Below are 12,957 nucleotides of genomic sequence, written 5' to 3'. Positions count from 1 at the left end.
TGAACTCACGATGTTCCCAACATCTGGGGAAAGCTGCAGAAATGGGGGAGCAGAGGCATGTGTGATAGAGGAGAAAGAACACATCAAATCAATTAGCAGGGTCCCACACCCTCATGGAGCAGCACTCCCCAGTCCCCCAACCCAGGGGATTTGGAGTGTAAGTTTTTTTTTTCCCCCTTAAATAGGAAAAGGGAAAGAAGTAAGAGGGAACATTTTGCATGCAAATGGGCCACTGCCAGAAGAACCCATTAAAATGTAAAAACTCCACATTCAGTCTGACAAAACGGTGCAAACTGCTGTGTTTGCCAGAGGGGCAGCAATACAGCTCCCGACAAAGGGGCCGAGGAACAATGGCGGGCTGAATGGCCTCTGTCAGCAGGTCCCCTTGCGCGTTGCCATGGGGACCCCACCGGGGCTTACTAAAGGTATTTCCTGAGGAGAAAGGCAGTGCACACAAGCCCAGGCAGCCCGGCTAATCCTGACAGGAAGCCATCGCCATTCAGCAGCCCAGGGGCTTGGGGCCGGAGTTTTGTTTTGTTTTTATTAAAAAAAGATTTCGGTCTTTTGTGTGTCCCACCTCATCACTGTAATTTAGTGCAGAGCCGCCTGCGCTGGCCAAAGCCTCAGCCAGGGCCCTGCGCCCGCCCAAAACAGACCCCCCAAAACAGCTCCCCAGTAGCTGGGCCAGAGGAGGCCCAGGCACACAGAACCCCACTTGGGAGACCCAGGTCGAAAATGCCCTGGGCTCAGAGAGGTCTATGCAAACTTTCAGACAGATGTTGTGAACGGCATCAGGATGGAGCCCAGGGCTGGACCCCGTGTGCAGGCTTCTATCCCATACCTCCTCCTACCTGTGGTTTCCTCCCTCCTGGGGATGTGCCCCTCTCAGCACCAGCATGCCCCATGTCCCCCTACCTCCCACCACAGGCAGGGTGCTCTCCCGTTGGGGAGAAGGACTGTAATTAAGTGATTAACAAAGGAATGTGCCCAAAGAGTTGTTTTAAAAGAAATTTCCCTTCTTCCTCTCTCCCAGCTAAAGCTCTCATGCCAAGTGTTTACTGACACGCTCCGGATGGAGCTGGGGAGAAATCTCTTCCTATATCCATTTCCCAAAGCAATTCTCGGTACGCTTTGCTTCCCTCCCGCCTACCTTACCAGGAAGAAAAGAGTTGCTCAGGAAAGAGGAAAGTTCACCAAAGTCGTGCTAGGAAGCCTAGAACCCACTCACCCCCACCCCCCAGCAAAGGGAGACGCCCTGCAGCGGTGGGGAAGGGCAGTCTATGCTCCCAGTTCCTAGAAATTTGTGTCACCATTTCACATTTGGCACCAGAGGAATCCGGCCTTGGCAGATTCAGGGAAGAAAGCCAACAACACAGCTGGCGGTGGAGACAGAAACTCCTGTGTGACAACTGCCCCCCTAGGACACAGTTTAGGATAAATTAACATTTCCTGAGCAAACTTGTAAGTGGAAGGAGCCATCCCCCATGAAGATGGTCAGATGAAGGGGGCTCTGTTCACTCGCTGTGATTTGAAGCCAGGCCGTGTTTGCAAAGCTCGCGATCTCGCAACTACACCTTCCCTCAAAGGAGGTTCTGAACCTTGCGTTTTGATAGACTCACAGAGGACAACAGATCATTTCGGAGGTATTAAAACTGTGCCTACTAACTCCCCTAAACACCCGGAAACTTCTAAAGCCATGTTACATGGGTCCTATTTTAGGAATAGGTGCTCAAGAGCCTCTGTGTAATGATGGAAAACTCCCCCCCCAAAGAACCCCAAACCCAGTAAGAACCACTCATGTGGGCTGTAAGCCCAGGCGATCTGGACACAGAGGAGGAAATCTACTCCTGCCTTTATTAAAAATCACATCCTGGGGTGTGCCTGGGTGGCTCAGAGGGCTAAGCCTCTACCTTCGGCTCAGGTCATGATAGCAGGGTCCTGGGATTGAGCCCCACATCGGGCTCTCTGCTCGGTGGGGAGCCTGCTTCCCCCCTCTGCCTACTTGTGATCTCTCTCTGTATCAAATACATACATAAATAAAATCCATTAAAAAAAAAATCACATCCTGAACTCAAAGCAAAAGTACAACCAGCACTAACGGTTATAACACAGAACACCTTCCACTGAACTTGCTGGTGTGTGTGTGTGATTGTGCCTATGCATGCGTACGCAGGCAGAGTCCCCCTGCTGGAAGGGGAGCTCAGACCCTCCCACCACTGGCCCGAAGCCCAGGCCTCCCAGCCATGTGTCTGCAGCTGCGACCTGTCATGCACTTCCTGGTCTGGGCTCTGTAATGGAAAGATCATTAAGGGTGGGGGAGGAGGAGAGTGAGATGAATCAACAGGGAAGAGGTAACCCTGCAGCTCCCACTCTGCTAGGCTCTGACCTTAAAGTCAGGTCAGGTTCCTTAAAGAATGTACTGCCCCCCCCCCACCCCGCCCCCTACTAGGGCCCCTCGGAGGGCTTCCCCTCCCCCATGCTCAGCAGAGCTTCTTTGGGGAAGGAAGCACCAGCAGCTGGGCAGGAAAAAGTTGCAGCTCCCTAAACTTGCTGATGAATTAGTGGAAGACTCAGCTGTTCCAGAATTTGTCTTTTCACTGCACCCCCAACCTCAATGGATGATTGAAAGCACACTTCAGCAAGGCTCTCAGCACTCCAGGGTACCAGCGATCTTCCCTCCCAGTCCAATCTGATCCTGGCATGGAGGGTCTGAGTCATACAGCATCCCGGGGTCACCACCGGCTGCAGGGAGGCAAAGAATGGACTCTTCATAAGGTTACTTTTTCTTGATGTTAAAGAATCGCCTTTTGGGGCGCCTGGGTGGCTCAGTCGGTTAAGCACCTGCACTGGGCTCTGGTCATGATCCCAGGGTCCTGGAATCAAGCCCCGAAACCCACTCCCTGCTCAGCGGGGAGTCTGCTTCTCCCTCTCCCTCTGCCCATCCCCCTCGCCGCTCATGCTCTCTCTCTCAAAAAAAATCTTAAAAAAAAAAAAAAGCCTCTTATCTTACAATATAAGAATAAAGGTGATAAACATCCTTTTAAAATGAAATGGTGCAGAAAGGTGGTTGCTAGGAGCTGGGGGAGGGGAGAATGGGGAGTTCATGTCTAATGGGAACAAGAGGTTCAACTGGAGAAGGTGTGAGAAAGTTCTGGAGACGTATCGTGGTGAAAGTGGCATGACAACATGAATGTACTTAATGCCATAGAACCGTACGCTCAAAATTGGTGAAAATGATCCACTTTATGTTATGTATATTTTTATAACAAGAAAAAAACAAGAGTAATAGCAGTGAACAGTGCTGGATTTTAAAAAAATGTTCTTACATGGTAAAACATGTTGTTACCCTTATGCAGGTTCCCAAAACCTGGGTCAGTGAGGGGGGGGGGCGGGGGGAGGATTGTACTGACCCATGAAATCTAAAAATCTGGGGCCACTGGTCTGTTTCAGATCTCCAGGACAGTGAGGACCCAGAGGGACACATGGACGGACCATATATTCATTTTCCTCTCTCTCCCTCGCACACCCTGAAAGGTGAGCATTTAGTTCTCTTTAAGAAACTGAAAGAACGGGCGCCTGGGTGGCTCAGTGGGTTAAGCTGCTGCCTTCGACTCAGGTCATGATCTCAGGGTCCTGGGATCGAGTCCCATATCGGGCTCTCTGCTGAGCAGGGAGCCTGCTTCCCTCTCTCTCTCTCTCTCTCTCTGCCTGCCTCTCCATCTGCTTGTGATATCTCTCTGTCAAATAAATAAATAAAATCTTTAAAAAAAAAAAAAAGAAACTGAAAGAACATGGTCCAGGGATTTTTCTACCAGAGATACTATGTGGGTAGAGAGCCGGTCAAAAAAAACAGGACCAAAGGCTTGGGGGATGGTAGGGACCAATATCCACACTGAGGACTCTTTTGCTCAGACAATCTGGGGGCTCTTGAACAACCAGAACCCTGTGGGGAGAGAGAACTACTCTGGGCAATGTCAACATCCCGGATCTGAAATCCTTGTAAAACCACGGTCCCCAACTCTTCCTGAACCACGGGTGTAATGGCTGAGTACAGCGGAAAGAATACCTGAGTGAAAATCACAAAGACAACTAGCCCTACCACTTATGGCGTGACTCCGATGGTGGAGTCATCTCTAACCCCTCCCCACCCTGGCCTTGGGCCTCCACTTCTTCACCTGTGAAATGGGAAGGCTGACTGACCTGAGACTATCTGAGCCCCCTCTGGCTCTAACCAACATTCTACTTTTCAGCTGGGCCTTAGGAGGTGGGCATCACTCACTGCCGCCCCCTGGTGCCTCCCTGAGCACACAGCTCCCTCCGGTGTGAGGGAAAGCAAGAGACAAGATAACTTGCCTTAAGAAAAGGGACTTGGGTTTTGGTCCCAGAGCTCCAGCCACTGGCACCTTCTCTTCATGTCTTCTCTGGGACTCGTGTTGTTACCAGAAAAAGCCTTAGAATAGAAGACAGAGAATTGCCAAGAAACTGTGACTGGCAAAGAAAAAATTGGAAGCCCAGGTTTTCTAGGAGAATTTATTTCACTTTTTTTTTTGATTCATGACATATTATCCCAGGAAAACTAGCTAGGCAAATAAATTTTTAAAAAATGGAGCAGGAGCCAGAGGGTAGTGGAGAAGGGCTAACATCCTAAAAGAAATGCCACTTCCAGATGTACCCGTCAGGCATTTATACAGTCCTGACTGCTCAAATGACATCGATAAAGGTTTGGAATGCCACAGGAAGAACTTCATTCAGTAGTTAGTTAAGGAACCTGACTCTTTTAAGGTTCAAGAGCTAATTCCTAAAACCAAAGGAAAATAAACCTTAATTCCCAAGGTTATATTCTAAAGTCTGACAATAAAGGAGCAGAGATTTCTGAATGCAAAAGGACCCTTCTAGGGGGCTAGAGAGCAGATCAGCATTCCAAAGGCGGTGATAATTGACTTAAAGCCCCACACATCAGAGGAGGAGAGAAGAGAACCTCCTTCCCTGGGAGGAAAGCTTTCAGACCAACCTACTCCCCCCTCTCCCCCCCACACAAATTGACTCAGGGCCTTTCCCCTCTCCCATCTGCTTCCTTGCCAATCTTAATCTTTCTCTGTCCAGCCTCCCTGATAGCCCACCTTCTAGTCCAGGGGTTAGGGCTGTAGGCACTGTACCAGCCAAGACTCAAGTCTCAACCCCACCACTTCCGGACCGTTTAATCTCTGCAACTTTTTGTTTGACCTCTGAGTCAGATGCCTAAACAGTGAAATGGAAACAACCACCACCTTACAGACTTTTTTTTTTTTAAGATTTTATTTATTTATTTGACAGAGATCACAAGTAGGCAAAGAGGCAGACAGAGAGAGGGGGGAAGCAGAGTCCCTGCTGAGAAGAGACCCCGATGCGGGACTCGATCCCAAGACCCTGAGACCATGACCTGAGCCGAAGCCAGAGGCTTAACCCTCTGAGCCACCCAGGCACCCCCACCTTATAGACTTTTTTGGGAGATTACCGGACCCCAGTGATTCTCAAAGTGTGTGGTTCCTGGACCTGCAGGGAACATGTGAGAGCTAGCTTCACAACCAGGAGCTCTGGGTTTAAACACGCCAGCCAGGTGATGCCAAGCCTCACACACCCAAGAACCACTCCAAAGGCTGAAATAAAGTGCTCCCTATGTGGCAGCAATAGCTCTTCCTCACGGTATTTTCCTTATCTTTCTACTGACAAGGGTTTTATTCCCACCGTCTCCTTTTGCAAACTAGAAATATTAGGGATCTTTCGGCGCTGGGTGGCTCAGTCGTTAAGCATCTGCCTTCGGTTCAGGTCATGATGCCAGCGCCCTGGGATCAAGCTCCACATGGGGTTCCCTGTTTGGTGGGGCGCCTGCTTCTCCCTCTCCTACTTCCTCTGCTTGTGTTCTCTCTCTCGCTGTGTCTATCAAATAAATGCTTTTTTTTAAAAAAAGAGAAATTTTAGGTATCTTTTTAAAAAAATGGATGGTTCCCTGTGTTCATGCATGGATTCATTGTTCAGAAAGTATTAATTGAACACTTAATGTGTAAATGAGATGTTCTAAGATGCTGATGTGAACAAAAGGCAAAATTAAGCCTCTGCCTTAGTGATGTACATACACACCCACAAATGATGGTCAATCTGTCCCTTCGCTTTAGGGAAAGGCCCTGTCCTCTGGTTTCAAATGTCCTCATAACCTGGGTTTTATGTCTTTACTTGACACAGTCTTTTTTTTTTTTTTTTTTAATATTTTATTTATTTATTTGACAGAGATCACAAGTAGGCAGAGAGAGAGGAGGAAGCAGGCTCCCCGCAGAGCAGAGAGCCCAATGTGGGGCTCGATCCCAGGACCCTGGGATCATGACCTGAGCCAAAGGCAGAGGCTTCAACCCACTGAGCCACCCAGGCACCCCTTGACACAGTCTTTTGATGACATTTCTTAGATGGGTCATTTACTGTGTCTGCAAATGTCTGGTAAGAATAATACTGGTCAGGGCTGGGCCTCACCCACGGTGAAGCTAGGGGCAGGAAAGGCATTCAGCCTCCCATATAACAGGCCCTTCCAAGACTTCCAGTGTCTTTTTCCCCAAAAGGTTACGCAGAGTTACCAACAGAACTGGAAGAAAATATTTACCATACAACTTTTAATAAATCTATGCCCTTTTCCTGGAGGCATACTCCAGACAGCAGACCACAAATTAATATTTTTAAAATTATTTTGTGACGAGTTCATCTACATTACAATATATATTTTTGTTTAAAACATTAATGTGTTGGGGCACCTGGGTGGCTCAGTGGGTTAAGCCTCTGCCTTGGGCTCAGGTCATGATCTCAGGGTCCTGGGATGGAGCCCCACAGCTGGCTCCTGCTCAGCGGGGAGCCTGCTTCTCCCAACACCCCCCTCTCAGCCTACTTGTGATTCTGTCAAATAAATAAATAAAATCTTTTAAAAAAACATTAATGTGTTGAAGGTAAACACTAAGATAACCAAAATTTTCAAGATTCTCCCTCCTCTCTGTATTTCCTCATGTCTTACAGTTATATATACTGGTAGCCTCAAAACAATGTCAGCACTCCGGCCTGACATGTTTATTTCCACCCATCAGACATTGCTGGACCACAAGCACTTGGGAAGCAATCTAGGTGGTTTATGTGTCTGCACAACCCCATTACATTCCAAAGTGTGACCTACAAAGAAAATTCCCATGTGGCATCTGACACTTTGAGAACCTCTGATCCTAGACCTCCTCCAAGCAGGAGGGTTGGGCTGCAGTGGAAAATGCAGCTTCAATGGGGTTTTTGTTCTACTGATTATTCTAGGCTAGGGAACCCCTTGCATTAGGGCAGTTCACAGACCTATGACCCACACATAACCTCTGAGGAGAAAGCAGAATGTCACACAAGAAATGGCATAAGGCAAGCATGTCCAGCTGCCCTTAGCCCAATCACACATATGTTCATACCACCCCAGAAAGGGAGGTAGAGGGGCGCTTGGGTGGCTCAGTTGGTTGAGCATCTGCTTTTGGCTCAGGTCATGATCGGGGTCCTGGGAGAGAGTCTGGCTCCCTGCTCAGCAGGGAGTCTGCTTCTCTCTCTGCCCCTCCCCCCTGCTCATGCTCCTTTTCTCTCTCTCTCAAATAAATCTTAAAAGAATGGAAGGAAGGGGCGCCTGGGTGGCTCAGTGGATTAAGCCGCTGCCTTCGGCTCAGGTCATGATCTCAGGATCCTGGGATCGAGTCCCATATCGGGCTCTCTGCTCAGCAAGGAGCCTGCTTCCTCCTCTCTCTCTCTGCCTGCCGCTCTGCCTACTTGTGATCTCTCTCTCTGTCAAATAAATAAATAAAATCTTTAAAAAAAAAAAAAAAAAAAGAATGGAAGGAAGGATGGAATGGAGCAAGGGAACGTGGGAGGTAGAGCCTGATTCCTGTGAGATAAAGAAGGGCTGACCAAGCAAATTCAAATGTTTAAATTCAAATGCTGGTCAGCTTGAATTTTGGAAGGGAAACCCGATTTGACACAGGGACACAGTTTACTATAATGGAAAAAAATACTGAAGTCAGATCGACTTCAGTCTGAATCCCAGTTCCATTTCTCACCAACTATGACCTCAGACAACTTACTTATTAACTCCCTGGATCCCAGTTTCCTCATCTGATTATGGGAATAAAACCTATAGTCACGATAGTGGAGTAAAGATGTAAAAATGTAAAGCATGCAGAGTGTGAAGGTACAATAAATAGTATTTATTATTATTTTTAAAAGATCTTTACTGGCATAACCTTTCTGGGGCAATCTGGCAGTATGTGTTCAAACTTCTAGAATTTAAATATCTTTGACTACATGGACAAATTTTATTTGTCAAGTATGCTCATTTACGTGGAAACTACTGAAAATAACCTAAATGTTCAACAGTGGAGGACTGGGTAAATAAATAAATTTTGCACACCCATACAATGGAATTCTATATAGTTATTAAGCATAGTGAAAAAACTTTCTTTGCAGGACAATAAACACTACATGCTTGGGGCACCTGGCTGGCTCAGCTGGTAGAACATGAAACTCTGGATCTCGGGGTCATGAGTTCAAGCCCTACATTGGGCACAGAGCTTACTTAAAAATAAATAAATAAAAAATCCTACTATATGCTTAAGTTAAAAACCACATATACCATATAAATCCCATTTTTGAGAAGTCATGTTTGTATAAATGCAAGAAAAAATAGTCTAAAGAAATATATTCACAGTTAGCAATAATTATTTTTATTTATTTATGGACTTGTTTATCAGAGACAGAGTACAGAGGTGTATGTTTGCAAACAGGCGGAGGGGCAAAGGGAGGAGGAGAGAATCCCAAGCAGACTCTGTGCTGAGCACGAAGCCCCACACAAAGGGGTCAATCTCACAACCCTGAGATCATGATCTAAGCTGACATCAAGAGTCAGATGCTTACCTGACTGAGCCACCCATGTGCCCCAAGAGTGATTATTTTTAGGTAATGTGAGTGTTAAGTTTTTTTTTTTCTTTTCTTATGTCTGTATTTTCTAAATTTCCTACGATGAACCTTGATGACATATCAAGTATCAGGGTTTTTTTTTTTTTTTTGAAGATTTTATTTGAGATGAAGAGCATGTACACAAGGGGGAGGGGCGGAGCAGAAGGAAGAGGGAGAAGCAGCCAGGTCTCTGTCTCGGCACTGGGATCATGACCTGAGCTGAAGGCAGACGCTTAAGCCAACTGAGCCACCTAGGCACCCTAAATATCCATGTTTTAAAAGAGCAATGAAGGGGCACCTGGGTGGCAGGGAGCCTGCTTCCTCCTCTCTCTCTCTGCCTGTCTCTCCGCCTACTTGTGATCTCTGTTGTCAAATAAACCAATAAAATCTTAAAAAAAAAAAAAAGAATCAGAGGCGCCTGGGTGGCTCAGTGGGTTAAAGCCTCTGCCTTCGGCTCAGGTCATGATCCCAGGGTCCTGGGATCAAGCCCCACATCAGAGCGGGGAGCCTGCTTCCCCCTATCTGTGCCTCTGCCTACTTGTGATCTCTGTCTGTCAAATAAATAAATAAAATCTTAAAAAAAAATCATAAAAGAGCAATGAAAATATTCTTTCTGAATGCCCAGAACTTTCCTCTCTGGGAGGAAAAAACAAAGTGTTAAAAATTCCATATAATGTAAAGCCAAGTACTAGGTTAAAGTTACAGAGAAAGGGGCAGGAAAAAAAAAAAAAGAGTCATTAATCTGGAGCCAAAAAAAAGGCTTCAAGCTATGCCTTAGGCTAAATCTAAACTAAACCCTCAGCTAAGAGTAGGAATTACAAAAAAGGAGGAGAAAAAGATAGTGACGAACAGTTCCTGCGAAGGAACCCAGATAAACAAGGGTTAGGTATGAATGAATACATTGTATAAAACAAGGAAAAAAGAAGAGTCTTGTTTGGCCAGATGGATGGATGGAGAGAAGAGAGAAGGAAGGAAGGAAGGAAGGAAGGAAGGAAGGAAAAAGGAAGGAAGAGGAAGGGGACTGGGGAGGAGGAGAGAGTGAGTTAAATCTGTGAAGTCTGTGAACAAATACTGAAGGGACCATTAGCCAGAGGCTAATTTTCAACCCTATAGAAAATCTGGGAAAGGCTAAGCTCTAAACTCAACTTTCTTCGTTGATTAGACAGCTGGAAGTTCAGTGTTGGTGGATTTTAACCTCTCCCCCTGTCCAAGCATGTAGCCCCCGAGGCCCACCTTCAGGGAACTTCTTGACCCTCTCACCCATTGGAGGCTCGGCGTGCCTACACCTCCAAGGCCAGGAAATTAGAGCCACAGTCACTCAAATGGCGCTGCCGGCTGCCCCAACATTCACTTCCTTTTACACAACCCATCCCAGGAGGCTCGAGCTGCAGCACAGTACGCGGGATAAGCAAGGAGCAGTGAGTTTCAAGCTCTGCCAGAGCCAATCCTTCTCAGGGCTTGGAACTAACTGGACAGACGTCTCACCCCAACTGTGCACACTATGCAAGGAACACGCATCTGGTGGGCACTTCGTTTGACGAGGGGAAAGGCGACAGTCCAAGAAGAGCGAGAACTAGGAAGGGGCGCTCTGAGGATAGGCGCTGCCATGAAGAGGAAACAAGCCTACCATGGGGGCCTTCCAGCAATGGTCTCCCCTACTTGGCTGCTGCCAGCTGGAACATCAGAGCAAACCTCCAAGTTCAGGAGCAGCCCAGACTCCAGAAGGCTTCTCCTGAGGGGAAACACAGTTTGGGATTTACTCCAGGCCCTTAAGAGTCCAGGTAGAGCCCTTAGCTTACAGCTAAACCACTTGGGGCCTAAGGTAGGGGGGCAGGGTGGACAGAGGGAGGAGAATGTCTGCAGGAAGTTGTAAATGAGCCATCTTTCCAGAGTGAATAGTGAGGCTTGGGCAGCCGAACTCGGGAGACCGGGAGCGCCAGAGCAGCTGGACTTTCCCCAGTCAGCAGGGACACAGCGGTTTCACTTCCAGGCTTTGGGGAAGGAAGCAAGAGGCAAAGGTGGTGTCCACAGGGTGAGCTGGGAGCCCCCAGCGGTCCCGGAGGAACAAGGCACTGTGAAAACAGGGCGCAGCTGCTGGTCAGGCTCTCTGACCCTGGACCTCACCCTCCCGGATAATGACTCCCCAGAACTCCCTTCTCATGAGGCCATCCATCACCGCCCCAGACACAAGCCATCACTCACTGCTTCTGCCTGCCTGGGAGCCAGCACCCTGGCCGAGCCCTGCTGACCCACCCACAGGCTGGGGCCACAGACTCCAGAGGAATCCCTAGTACCCTCTCTGCGGTTCCTGCCCACGGCCTCCAGGTAGTCCCAGAAACCAGGTGACAAAATCTGGGCCTGGCTCTTTGTCTGGGCTCCCTCCCCTCCCCCACCCACAGCAGGGCTCTGGACAGCCATTTGTTCTTCCCTGAGAAATTCCTCCTCCCTGACTTAGGGGAGCTGGCTGGCAAAGTCAGAGTGGAAAATCAGTGAAGCTAATAGTGTAGCAATGCCGAAGCCAGAGCCAAGAACACAGCCCTGGAGTGGCTTCGCTGCACTTGCCCAGAGTGGTCAAGTGGGACACGTGAGCACTCCTCCTTCGAGTTCTCCCATAAGCCCAGGAACACTGAGTCCGCCCTACCCCCACCCCAGCTCAGCTCTGGGAACACTGGCAAGCGCATCCTTCCAAAAGCACTCTAGCCTCCAGTCTTGGGGAAGAGAATGTGGGGCAGAGGGGATCCTCTGGGGAGACCTGGTGGGTAAGGTGCCTTCCTCTGACCTACAACCCTCCACCCTTGTCCCCAAGTGGGTCACTGGACATCACTCGCGTAGAAACTCCTCTTGAACATCCAGTGTGCATTGGACGTAAACAGGTTCTTTTCACAAGAAGAAATTATGTTGGGGGCAGATGGCGTGGAGGAACGCCCCTGGATGTGGGTCCTGGGGCAGCCACCGGCCACATGGGTCGCTGCAGCCTGAGGCCAGTACTGGGATACCCTCTGCTGCCTACTTGTAGCCCCTGCACCCAGGCTGAAATGCATACCCCTTGGGGCCCAAGACCACTGTGGGACCCAATGGGGGGTGGCCTGGGGCAGCCGGGGCCCTACCACCTGAAGCCAGGGCCACGTCTCTGGCAGTGCTTGGAGCTTCTCCCCCACAGGCACAGGTCTCTGTGGAACACAGACAAAGCCTTGCTTTGTGGCTCCCGGCATCAACATCGAGGGGGCTTGCAGCCAGAAATGGAAACGCGCGGCTTTTCCATTAAGTCTAACCTCTCCCCCTTCGCCTAGCCACCAGACTCCTTCAAATCTGGGTAGGTGGGAGGAGCTGTAAAAACCCCAGCCCATTAAATCGCTTATTAGTTGCAGGTTTCCGAGTATGTAGGCAAATATTTTGAGACTGCAAGTCTCATACTGCTCCCCTTGACCAAGGGGGTCTGCGGTGTTTAACCCATGTTTCAGGACTCCCACCCCCAACTGCAAGAGGCAGCCTAACAGCCAGTTTTGGACTCACCCACTCGCTTTTCCCAGTCTTATTCTAAAGGAGAGAAAGATACACAGACACAACCCTCCTCAAGTGGAAAAGGTCTTCCAAGCCAGTGCTTATCTTCTGCCCCTCCGCCCGTGACCCAGGTTCTGTCCATCCATACACTCCCTCCCCTTCCCCTGGAGACTTGATCTGAAACAAGCTTCGCCTCTTTAAGATCCCAAACTAGAGAAAGGAAAGGAGAGGGCGGGACAGAGGAGGCTGGTTTTCCTGGAACCCTTATTAAATCAACTTTCCAAGGACAGCCAGAAACTCCAGGCCCTCCCCACTCCCTCAGGAGCATTTGCAGACTGGGGGGAGGGGCTCCCTACACACACACACACACACACACACACTCTCTCTCTCTCTCTCACTCTCTCTCTCCCACAGCAAGGCCTTTCTAAAGGGGGAAAAGCTCTCTGTGGGAGCCGAGTTTTGGGTTTAAAC

General features: G+C 48.8%; 1 protein-coding gene across 11 annotated transcripts in view; it reads right to left on the bottom strand.

Annotated features, from left to right (window-relative positions):
* Positions 1–12,957, bottom strand: part of FGFR1 (fibroblast growth factor receptor 1) — a 47,374-nt gene that overhangs the window by 22,071 nt on the left and 12,346 nt on the right. The window lies entirely within an intron of this gene.

This window comes from Mustela nivalis (assembly GCF_964662115.1).
Source record: "Mustela nivalis genome assembly, chromosome: 20".
Classification (NCBI taxonomy): domain Eukaryota; kingdom Metazoa; phylum Chordata; class Mammalia; order Carnivora; family Mustelidae; genus Mustela; species Mustela nivalis.
This window is presented reverse-complemented; position numbering and strand designations above follow the sequence as displayed.